This window comes from Scylla paramamosain, unplaced genomic scaffold, assembly GCF_035594125.1.
Source record: "Scylla paramamosain isolate STU-SP2022 unplaced genomic scaffold, ASM3559412v1 Contig4, whole genome shotgun sequence".
In the NCBI taxonomy this organism is placed as follows: Eukaryota; Metazoa; Arthropoda; class Malacostraca; order Decapoda; family Portunidae; genus Scylla; species Scylla paramamosain.
The window spans coordinates 290,001-303,037 of NW_026973669.1; the positions used below are offsets into that span (position 1 = coordinate 290,001).

The window sequence follows — 13,037 nt, forward strand, 5'->3', positions numbered from 1 at the left end:
GGAACAACAACAAAGACCAAGAACATCAACGTAAGAGAACACACACACACACACACACACACACACACACACACACACACACACATTAACAACGACAACAACAACAACAACAACAACATTTCAAGAGAGAGAGAGAGAGAGAGAGAGAGAGAGAGAGAGAGAGAGAGAATTGAAATATGACTGAAGGTATATACGAATATATATCAATCAAAACAGCACAGGGAAGCTGACTATTTGAGAGCGTGACAACAAGGGCTTGAGGGTGGGAGGGAGAAGAGGGAGGGACCAGCCATGTGCGTCCTCTCACCGCTGAAAGGGTGACTCACAGGCAGACGGGAAAGGGAACACTGGTGAAGGACGCGGCGTTGGGTGTAGGATCCACGCCTCTGCACCGCACACGTCCAGCACATCAATGCTACTCTTTTGAGTCTTACAAAGATATTGGGATTCTGGCCATAGTCATTTATTTATTTATTTATTTGTATTTTCGAAACGAGTGGCTTATTGTCAATTTTGTTTATTTCTCTGCATTAATTTGGTCGTGTATATGTTGTTTAGTATGCATAGGGGGTCAGACAGGGTGTACGAGTGACCGTCCGCTGACTTGTGTGGTGTACGTACTGAGTAGGAGGAGGGAGGCCCAGACACACGTCACGTGAGCTGCGGGCACTCTCGGTCTGGTACACTTGTCAGTTACTTGATTTATGTTGGCGGTGTTGGCTGGGCAAGGTTAGTCACTTTGTGGGCACTTTGGTTTCTGAAATATTAAACAGTGAATGCTGTGTCGATTGTATTAACAATGTTATTGCACAATATGTTTGTCATTATGAAAGAAAAAATGATATGTTGATCAGAATCGTTCTTATTGGAAAAAAAAATGTGTAATGCAATATTACTTGTATCCACATGTGCCCATTGGGGACTCGTGTGTGCAGTATACTAATAATTACTAAAGCATCGACATAGGTATATATGGTTGGGTGGCCTGAGTGTGTACTGTGGGGTGGGTGGCTGACTGGCTGGATGTGCTACGATCAGACGTGATATGTGCTATGGCGTGACTTAGTGTGATGTATGGCATGCTGTGCATTGTGGGATTGGGTGCGACATTGGTTGTGGCGCGACTTGGTGGGATGTGGTGCAGTGCGGAATGTGACGCAGGTATAATGTGTGGTGTTTTGTGACTGAGCGTACTCTTATTATGCTACGGGTTTGTTTTCATGTGATATGGTGTGTGTGTGTGTGTGTGTGTGTGTGTGTGTGTGTGTGTGTGTGTGTGACAGGAGGTGAAAGAGCTCAAGGTTCACGTGCAGTCTTTACGTTTGCCACTTTCATCTGCCTGGACCGGAACAGTATTCTCTCAGTTCAATAGAATAATAATAAAAAAAAAAAGATGCCAACAGATTGCCTGTATCAGGCGCTATAAACTGTCTTTTTGGTAAAGCAGACAATAAAGCACCAAGAAGGTTCATGGGTAACATGGACTCAGCGCCAACACTCGTGCAATATTTGGAGATGGGCCAGTGCCACAAGCGGCACATGCACAGGGAGGAGGCACGTCAAAGGTTTTCTAAAAGTAAGCACGGATTGTATTTTTATAGATTAATATCACTGATGGTCATTCATTTCTATGATGTTGATAAATCTTTGCATATTTTAGGAGAACAGACTGGGATAACTGGAATTTTTCAGTGACAAGTCGCTGGTCCAATGACCGAGTGAAGTTCACCCCGAATATTAATTACACTCTGCTCCACACATGCAGTGAACATGTTATTGCCTTGGTCTCATATATATATATATATATATATATATATATATATATATATATATATATATATATATATATATATATATATATATATATATATATATATATATATATATATATATATATATATATGCAAGAAGGCCACTGGCCAAGGGCAACAAAAAAAAAAGAATATAAAAGGCCCATTTAATGGCAGTTCACACAGAGATGTTAGATAAAATGAATAAAAAACAAAACACGATAAGCGTCTTAAAACCTCCCTCTTGAAAGAGTGAAGCCATAGGAAGGAGGAAATACAGATGCATGCAGGGAGTTTCAGAGTCAAGCAGAGGAAGGCATAAATGAGTGAGAATACTGGTTAACTCGTGCACTAGAGAGGTGGACAGAATAGGAATAAGAGAAAAAAAGATATTCTAGTGCAGTTAGGCCGCTGGAGGAGGGGAGGCATGCGGCTAGCAAGATCAGATGAGCAGTTACCGTGAAAAAAACAAAAGATGCAACACTGCGGCAATGAGAGAAAGGCTAAAGACACTTATATATATATATATATATATATATATATATATATATATATATATATATATATATATATATATATATATATATATATATATATATATATATATATATATATATATATATATATATATATATATATATATATATATATATATATATATATATATATATATATATATATATATATATATATATATATATATATATATATATATATATATATATATATATATATATATATATATATATATATATATATATATATATATATATATATATATATATATATATATATATATATATATATATATATATATATATATATACACACAAGTATACAGTATATTGCATACTTATATATTAAAAAAAATTCTCACCACCATCCGTGGTGTCTTACCTCACTAGCCCAGATTCGCGTTGCTCCGGGACGAACTTTTGAAGCCTCTTTCTTAATCTTGCCACTTTCTTTACTGTCTCTCTTTAGCTTTCTCTTTAGCTCTGTCTCTCTTTAGCTTACTTCTCAGCACTGACCCCGATGCCACCTTAAGTCTCGCTTTTCCTACACGTGGCGTACAGATACCTCTGGGACGCGAGAGCACCAGCACTTGATGCCAGCTCCTTCTTTCTGTGTCTTTTTTTTATTTTGTTCCCCACCTCGCTACTGGCCTGAGTCATCGCTCACTGAGGAGCCACTCTCCGCGTACACCTTGACTACTAAGGAAGCACAGGCTGGTTTCTGTTTAACCACTTCGTCATTACCACCCCATCACGCCAGCGTTTCGCTATCCCAGCGCCCCTCTCCTCCCTGGCTGGATCAGTTCTGAACAAACTCCTCACTCCTGAACAACTCGCTCCTCGTGTTCTAGGGGTGTGTGATGAACGACGTCCTCAAATCACGCCCCAAACCCCCTTTGTTTTGTATCTTCCTGTTTTTCTAGGGATCTGTTGGCAGTGCTGTGTTATCATTTAATATATGCATTTATTGTTTGTATTTTGACTCCACTTCCTCCCAACCCTGTAAGGTTCAAGTGTTCAGGCTGTCCGTTACAGCCTGAAAGTAAATAAATATGTACTTCGCTTGGCCTCTCACACTTCTAACGTTCTCTCTCGTCCATCGGGAACGAAGGAAAGCGTCAACGATAGATATATTTTGGACATCCAGTGTCAAAAACACCGCCACAGTCCTCATCACCCACTGGTAGTTTTCGCGGGAGCGCACCATTCACGAATATGTTGACTCAGAATTTCTCTCCTTGATAAAATCTTGCGGTGAAGGTCAATGAAACAATGGTGAAGGTCAAGACACTTATCCTGTTTTTCTTTTTTTTTCTTTTTTTTATCTGATATTGGTATGGGAACTGGCAATAAGTGGGCCTCTTTTTGTTCATAATTTTTGTTGTCTTTGGCCAGTAGCCTTCTTACATAATAAAAGAAAAAAGAAAAAAGAAAAAAAGAAAATAAAATAATAATAATAATAATAATAATAATAATAATAATAATAATAATAGTAATAATAATAATAATAAATAAATAAATAAATAAATAAATTATTTATTTATTTATTTATTTACTAATTAATTAAAATAAAATAACGTCCCATGCTAGATGTCTATTTGACAAGCAATCGTCCAGCCCAGACCGAGCGTTCCGGAACCTCTCCCTCATCTCACCAACACCCCCAGCACCTCGACCAGCACGGCCCAGCTCGAACCGCTGCCCGAACACATGAAACAGCAAATAACACCGTAACATGATAGTCGGGAAAGGCTTTCCCGGGCACGACAGTTGACGGGGCAGTGCACGTTGCTGCGCCCTCTAACTGGCACCAACTAAGCCGTGCCAGGCAGGCACGAACATAGTAGCTGGAGTGATTACAAGACAGACAGGACGCCAGTGGATGCTGGGCTGACTCTGTTGGTGACATGAACGACGCAGTCCCGGGCCGATACTCTTTTCTACCAATCGTTCTACTTACTATAAGAGAAGGAATTAGACTAAGTGAACACCCTAATAATAAGACCATAATGTGAAACCGTTACACACACACACACACACACACACACACACACACACACACACTACAATGTACTTTTTATGATGTTACGAAAGCTAAGTTCATGTTAATGATTCATAAAAGAGATGACACCAAAACTAATAATAGTTTGCGTCGTAACACGAGAAACACAAAAGGAGCTAAAAGAAATAAATGAAGAAGTAAGGAAGAAAACAGAAGGAATGAATGGAGAAAGAAAGCAAACATGAAAACAAACAGATTGCAAGAAGTTATCGTAAGCTGATAAACGACAGAAAAGAGGAGATAAGCAAGCTTAATATCAGCAGCACTCAGAAGGATATCACATGAATAATAGATACCAGAAGAAAAGGGCAGCCGGTTGTCACAAACGTAATAGACAAGGAAACCGGAAATTAACACGACCATTGAAGGTATTTGTATGTGGGACTACAGACTACAGTGTACATGCAATACATCGGCCACAACAGATGTCAGAACTCCACCTCTTTCTTCTTGACTGGATGAAAATATGATTTATAACATTTATATGGTTGGTGGATGCAAGAAAATGTTATAAAATGCAGTAACAAATTAAATTATTGTACTAAATCTTTATGGGAATGAACGCCTTGTCAGGACAAATAGTCATTATATGCATGGGGTACATACTATGCAGTGTAGGAGGCAGGAGAAGACGGAAAACGGAGAGAAGCTGGACAGCTGTGAGACCAGAGGAGGAGGCAGTAGGTACCTGCCGAAACGATAATTACTCCCAGTGAGGTCTAAACCACTGGTGAACGTTTTCCTTTGTGTCTCACAACACAAGGGGGCAGTCACAGCCTGCCCTTCCCTCCTCTACACAAAACTACAAGCACCTAATACAAACACAACCTTCACTCAATATTTCAAAATTACCATAGCGACTCTTACACCAGCCTCGGAGTCCCCATCTAGGGAGGGGACCACAAATGTCCCTTGGTCGGACTGCCCTTCTGACAACGACCATAAATGTCTTGACACCCCTCTCAACTTTTTCTTCATTAACTTCTACAACACTCGCGGTCTAAGATCTAATTTTCAATCTGTAGAACACCACCACTCCTCTTCTAAACCTCATCTTCTTTTCCTCACTGAAACTCAGGTGTCTGAAGCAACTGACAGTAGCCCCTTTTCTGTCCCCTCCTACTTTCTCTATCCTCATTTTCGATCCAAAGCTGGATGTTGCGTTTATGTGCGCAACGATTTAACCTGCTCTCGTGCCCACGCTCTTGAATCTTCCAAGTTTTCCACCACCTGGGTACGACTACAGAGTCACTCTCAAACTAAATTTATCTGTGCTGTATACCTCTCACCTAACTCTTCTGACTATAAGAAATTCTTTGACTACTTAACTTCCAAAGTGGAGCACATTCTGACCCTCTTCCCTTTTGCAGAGATCTCCATTCTTGGAGACTTCAATGTTCACCACCAGCTTTGGCTTTCCTCTCCGTTCACTGACCATCCTGGTGAACTAGCCTTCAACTTTGCTCTCCTCCATGACCTAGAGCAATTGCAACACCCTACTCGTATTCCTGACCGTCCTGGAGATACGCCTAACATACTTGACCTTTTCCTGACCTCTAATCCTTCTGCTTATGCTGTCACCCTTTCTTCTCTGTTGGGCTCCTCCGATCACAATCTCATATCTGTATCTTATCCTGTCGCTCCAATCCCTCCTCAAGATCCCCCTAAGCAAAGGTTCCTCTGGCGTTATGCTTCTGCTAGTTGGGGGTACCTGAGGAGGTATTTTGCTGATTTTCCTTGGAATGACTACTTCTTCCGTGTCAGAGACCCGTCTCTGTGTGCCGAGCGCATAACAGAGATGATAGTGTCTGGCATGGAGGCGTAAATTCCTCACTCTTTTTCTCGACCTAAATCTTCCAAACCTTGGTTTAACACAGCTTGTTCTCGTGTTATACATGATAGAGATGTGGCCCACAAAAGGTACTTAAGCTTTCCATCTCCAGAATCTCATGCACTTTATATTTCTGCTAGGAACCATGCCAAGTCTGTTCTTCAAATAGCCAAAAACATCTCCAATAACTTTGCTTCTTCTTCTTTCCCTCCTTTATTTCAACCAGATAGCACCACTGTTATCACATCTATTTCTAATGCTGAACTCTTCGCTCGAACATTTGCTAAAAACTCTACCTTGGACGATTCTGGGCTTGTTCCTGCCTCTCCTCCACCCTCTGACTATTTCATGCTAGCTATTAAAATTCTTCGCAATGATGTTTTCCATACCCTCGCTGGCCTAAACCCTCGGAGGGCTTATGGAGCTGATGGCGGTACCCCCTGTTGTTCTTCGAAACTGTGCCTCCGCGCTTGCACCTTGCCTAGTCAAATTCTTTCAGCTCTGTCTGTCAACATCTACCTTTCCTTCTTGCTGGAAGTTTGCCTACATACAGCCTGTTCCTAAAAAAGGGTGACTGTTCTAATCCCTCAAACTACCGTCCTATTGTCTTAATTTCGTGCCTATCTAAAGTTTTTAAATCTATCCTCCTCAACGGGAAGAATCTTAAACATCTATCACTTCATAATCTTCTATCTGATCGCCAGTATGGTTTCCGTCAAAGCCGCTCTACTGGTGATCTTCTGGCTTTCCTTACTGAGTCTTGGTCATCCTCTTTTAGAGATTTTGGTGAAACTTTTGTTGTTGACTTGGATATATCAAAAGCTTTTGATAGTGTCTGGAACAAAGTTTTGATTTCCATACTACCCTCCTACAGCTTCTATCCTTCTCTCCATAACTTCATCTCAAATTTCCTTTCTGCCCGTTCTATTACAGCTGTGGTTGACGGTCACTGTTCTTCTCCTAAATCTATTAACAGTGGTGTTCCTCAGGGTTCTGTCCTGTCACCCACTCTCTTCTTATTATTCATTAATGATCTTCTAAACCAAACTTCTTGTCCTATCCACTCCTATGCTGACGATACCAACCTGCACTTTTCCACGTCTTTTCATAGACGCCCAACCTTTCAGGAAGTAAACATTTCACGCAAGGAAGCCACAGAACGCCTGACTTCTGATCTTTCTAAAATTTCTGATTGGGGCAGAGCAAACTTGGTATTGTTCCATGCCTCAAAAACTCAATTCCTCCATCTATCAACTCGACACAACCTTCCAGACAACTATCCCCTCTTCTTCAGTGACACTCATCTGTCCCCCTCTTCTACACTGAACATCCTCGGTCTGTCCTTTACTTATAATCTGAACTGGAAAGTTGACATCTTATCTCTAGTTAAAACATCTTCTAAGAAGTTAAAGACGTCTCCGCCAGAGCTAACTGCTCTTCTGATCTTCCTAACTGCATGCCTCCCCTCCTCCCGCGGCCTCGCTGCACAACCCTTTCTTCTTTCTCTCACCCCTATTCTGTCCACCTCTCTAATGCAAGAGTTAACCAGTATTCTCAATCATTCATCTCTTTCTCTGGTAAACTCTGGAACTCCCTGCCCGCTTCTGTATTTCCACCTTCCTATGACTTGAATTCCTTCAAGAGGGAGATTTCAAGACACTTATCCTTCAGTTTTTGACTACCGCTTGGGACCCTTTTATGGGACTGGCATCTCAGCGGGCTTTTTTTTTTTTTTAGTTGGATTTTTGTTGCCCTTGGCCAGTGTCCCTTCTACATAGGAAAAAAAGAAAAAAAAGATGGTGGAGATGGACAAGCCGCCTGAATGATGAATTCAAATTGCCGGTATTGTAGTTCAAATGACCATCAGTTTCAAGTGATCAAGCGCGCGTGAAGCCTTGTTTTTGCTGCCAGACGTACGACGCATTCACTTTTAGCCACGGCAACGCACTACTTCAGTCAGCACCATTCAACAGCAGCAGTTAGTTGGCACGCCATTTAGGTTAGGCTATGTAAAGTTAGGTTGGGTTAGGTATTGCTACACATCATTTACGTTAGGTTAGGTAATGCTATGTTAGATTAGTATCCTTAACCTTATTGTCTGCGGCTTTCTTGGATTTTCGCTCTTCCCGACCACAGGGTCTTGTGCTAGATACAAGTAAACATCACAGAGCGAACAATATTCTATGGATCAACTCGCGGCTAAACGCTCCAACATGTCACACGGCGCCATCCCGATAGTGTAGTATATATTATTACATGCAATATTGGCTATTATTTTTCCTAACACCATTGTTCATATCTGCTTTCTCCACTTCACTATCGGCATTTCATATCAGATGGATATATTCTGCAGATACGCACAGCGTAACAGCCGCGGCAGCCACCCTTGAATGATATCATGCAGAGGAAGAGAGGAAACTGGACATCACACTGTTATGACTGGTTTCATCAAGCTACCGGATGATGATTAGGAAAACTGAACCTACCATCGAGTGAAAAAAAAAAAAAAAGCTGCTGCATCTCTAGATTATAAGTTGGTTACAGTAGACTATGCGTAAAATATGAAAAATAAATAAATAAATAAAAAATAAGTAAACACTTTTTTTTCATTTCTTCAACTCCCTGTTTTCCTGTAAAGTTGCTGGCATTGGATTATCACTCAATGTCTCAGAATCAGCACATTTCGTTATTTTAGTGGTATATGACACGTAACAATACAAAGATATGCAGGTGCTGATGAGTGACAGTAACGTAAAGCTTGGCCGTGTAACAAGGGAGTGCAGGGAGACAAGGAGAGCAATGATTTCCTTTCAACTGGTAACTCAGTCATATTCTTGATTAGCAGCAATGTCTCGTCAACAGCACGGTAGGCTTACCTTTCCCTAAATATCATTATGGAAGCTTGGTAATATCTACTGACGGGAGCGGTGGCTTCACCCTTCATCAAGGCGGAAGCTTGGCGTTGCACTCTGTATTTTTATAGTATGTAACACACACACACACACACACACACACACACACACACACACACACACACACACACACACACACACACACACATACACACACACATTATTACTGTGTGTGTGGTATTGTTGGTATTATTGTTATTAATAATAATAATAATATTATTATTATTATTATTATAATTATTATTATTATTATTATTATTATTATTATTTCAATAATGTTGAGAGAGAGAGAGAGAGAGAGAGAGAGAGAGAGAGAGAGAGAGAGAGAGAGAGAGAGAGAGAGAGAGAGAGAGAGAGAGAGAGGGGGGGGTGGGGGGTGGGAAGGAGGGAGGGAGAGCATTATGAACCTGCTGATAAATGTTATGAATACTACTGTGTGTTTGCAATGGCTGAACACCTGTTTACTTAGCAAAGCGAGTTTTAGCCACACTCAAAGAGTGCTACCAGGATCTGTGCCGGAGACAACTCACATGTATCCCACCCAAAAAAAATTTTCCCAAACTCCGCCCTCTTGAAAGTAGTTTCATTTAGTAGTTGAATTTTAATACAAAACAGACAAAAGCAAAATTATACTTCAAAAGTAATTATTCGTGATTGTAAGGAAAACAATTGAAATAGATAGATAAACTGAAAAAAAAAAAAACATGATCAAGGCAATGATTGCTTATACAACTTTTCAGAATCTGCTGTGGTTTGAAGCCACTTAGATATCAAAATAAATTTTGAAATAGATGTTTGTTGTAAGTCGAATGTCTTATTTATTTTTTATTCCATTCTCTCTCTCTCTCTCTCTCTCTCTCTCTCTCTCTCTCTCTCTCTCTCTCTCTCTCTCTTCTGCACAATATATATATATATATATATATATATATATATATATATATATATATATATATATATATATATATATATATATATATATATATATATATATATATATATATATATATATATATATATATATATATATATATATATATATATATTACTGTCAGATTTTATCAAGAAGGCAAACCTTAGTTTTACAGAAACAAATTATCTTAGTGCCTGGCTGCACTAAGCTGGACAACGACATCTCTGAGCTGCTCTAGTTCAAACTGTCATGACTAAAATGAGGGGAATGGCAACTATTTCCAGATGGATGGGAGATTTGATTCCTCATCCATTCTAGGATCCAGTGATATCATGAGCTTTCCTAGCTAATCTTGCATACAGTAGTTTTGTCAGTCAGTGTCAGCAAGGGCACGAACATTAGTTTTACATACAAACAAATGGGTAATAACCACATGTACAGTATTTTTCTAACTAGGAATTCCATCCCCTAATTAGCAAAGAGCACAGAGGACAGGCCATTGTAAGAGGAAAGCTCAATAGATAAGACTTGATTCACCTTTTACTCAGTCAGGTAACTGTGGGTATATCACAATTTTTTTCTATTTGAGTAGCCTTCTCAGTGGAAACTGAACATCAGCACAAGGTTACTAGCAGTGTTAGATGGAATTCAGAAGTTCTGCTGTATGGGGACAAATTCACCCTACATACCACATATCCTTGTCAGCAAATAAAACTATAATAAAACCTTTATAATTATTACCTATATAATACATCCATATAGCATTGCAAGCTAAATAGTCTTGTCAGCAGATAAAATCTATAACTATACTTTTACCTAAGTGATATATAACTATATAACGTTGCAGGCTAACAGCCTCTGTCAGGAAATAAATCTGTAACCTTTACATAGACTGTATAATATATTCGCATAGCATTGCAGGTTAATAGCCTGTGTCAACAAAGAAAAGTATAATAGATATACATTTACATAAACTATATATACATTATATGCATAAAGCATTGCAGGCCAATAGCCTCTGTCAGCAAATAAAGGTGTAATAAATATACCTTCACACTGGCTACATGATATATACATATAACAATGCAGGCCAACAAGCTTTTGTCTACAAATAATGGTGGGGCATTCACTGTAAATTTCCAAAATTTAATGTCCACTGTATAAAAAATTATTCTCTAATCTATTATGTCAGTTCCTCCCTTAGTAAAATCATTAAATCTATGTATGGCTGGCTTTCTTGCACCATCATCCTTTGGTAATTCTTAATATTATAGGGGGGACTATACTGAGAGGCAATACTTTTTTCTTACCATTACTTTTGGTGGGTACTACATAATAATTCAGTCACTTCCTCATTATCTTTAGTCCGGTACAACTGGTATGGCCTCTTCCCTTCCAGTGACTGCCTTATCTCTGGTGGTATGCCTTTTCTCATGCAATCTACAGTACCTACGCCAGCAATACGTTATGTTTGAAGGCACTCAAACAACTTTAAGCTGATACACAGTCTGTCTAGGTCTACAGATTTTTGTATCTGACTTACAAGAACCTTCACTGCTGGAAGTGACCCACGGATATAGTGGGGTCCAGGCTCTCCGGAAGGTTTACCTGAGTATACATACTATCGTTGTGGAGGTGAATGGAATTCTTACCGCAGTCACAAATTTATACAATAGGCTGTATCGTTTAGGTTAACTCTTATTGTACTGCCTGAATTTTATTTGGTTTCTACAAGAATATAAAGTTTCATCAATGGTCAAGAAATCACCTGGCTCCAACATTGACAAGGTATGGTCATTAAAATTTTCAAAAAGATCCCTGACTGCAGCAAACCGGTCATGTAGTCATCTTAGATATCTGGTTGATGTCAAAAGTTAGTCAAAAAGTTTGCATGTAAAAATCCAAATCTATTCACAGACATTACTGCAAATAGACAAATATTGGGTCACCAAAATCTTCCATAAAATGAGTTTTATATTTGTTTTAGCGTAATAAACCACATCCATAGAGCAAACCAAAAAAATAGATAAATAAAATAAATAAATAAATAATTAATTAATTAAAACATCAATGCAATCTGTTATTTTGATGTGTGATGGGAGTTTATCATTATTTGAAGGCATCTGAAAAATTTCTGCAATTATACTTTAAATTTTCTGATCAGTATGGTGCACAATATTGGAAATCATATCAGATGTTATGAACTAACCTGTTTCTCACTAATGTCTTGCTGTTTCTCCGTAGCAGCCACTCTTCATGATAATTATGAAGAGTGGCTCCTACAAGAACTAACATGACATTATGAGTAAGAAACAGATTAGTTAATTCACTGACCAATTGTTTAGATGAAAGTAAATATGATAATTATGTATTACCAGGCGAGCTACAGAATATGATATATCAAATGTAGAGAAATCCATAACATGGGCCAATAGTATGGAAGGAAGGTATCCAGTGTTGTAGAATGTTTGATAGGAAATGCGAGGTCAGCAAATTTAGAATAAAAGGCATTGCACTTGTTCATAACATCTGATGTGATTTCCATTATTGTACATCATACTAATCAGAAAAATGAAGGTACAATTGCTAATAATGTCTTGCTGTTTCTCCAATGTCTTGCTATTTCTCCATAGGAGCCACTCTTCATAATCTATGTCATCATCCACTTCTTCAAGAATTTGAAATTCCATGGCAAAACCAGCTTCGTCACCTATCACATCTGCCAAATCTTCGTCACGGTCTTCTATAAAGTCAGGGACTGTCTGTAGAGTCCATTGTAAGCACTAAGCAGTCATACACCCAGTAAGTTCACCCAGTCACGTAAGCTGATAAGCTCTCGTCTGCGTGCTGCAGTGCAGATTTACCAAAATTTGCAAGGTTTTTATTTCACGGAGGGTAACTAGCTAGCTCCCTCGGCCCTACCTCCACCCACTCCAGTGACGTCATGATTAGCTGACTCATGATTGGCTGCCGCCTGCCCCCCCCCCGTACCACCCTCTCTCTCTCTCTCTCTCTCT

General features: G+C 39.2%; 1 protein-coding gene across 3 annotated transcripts in view; it reads left to right on the plus strand.

Annotated features, from left to right (window-relative positions):
- The window catches only part of LOC135096507 (uncharacterized), an 89,619-nt gene that overhangs the window by 24,147 nt on the left and 52,435 nt on the right, over positions 1 to 13,037 (plus strand). The window lies entirely within an intron of this gene.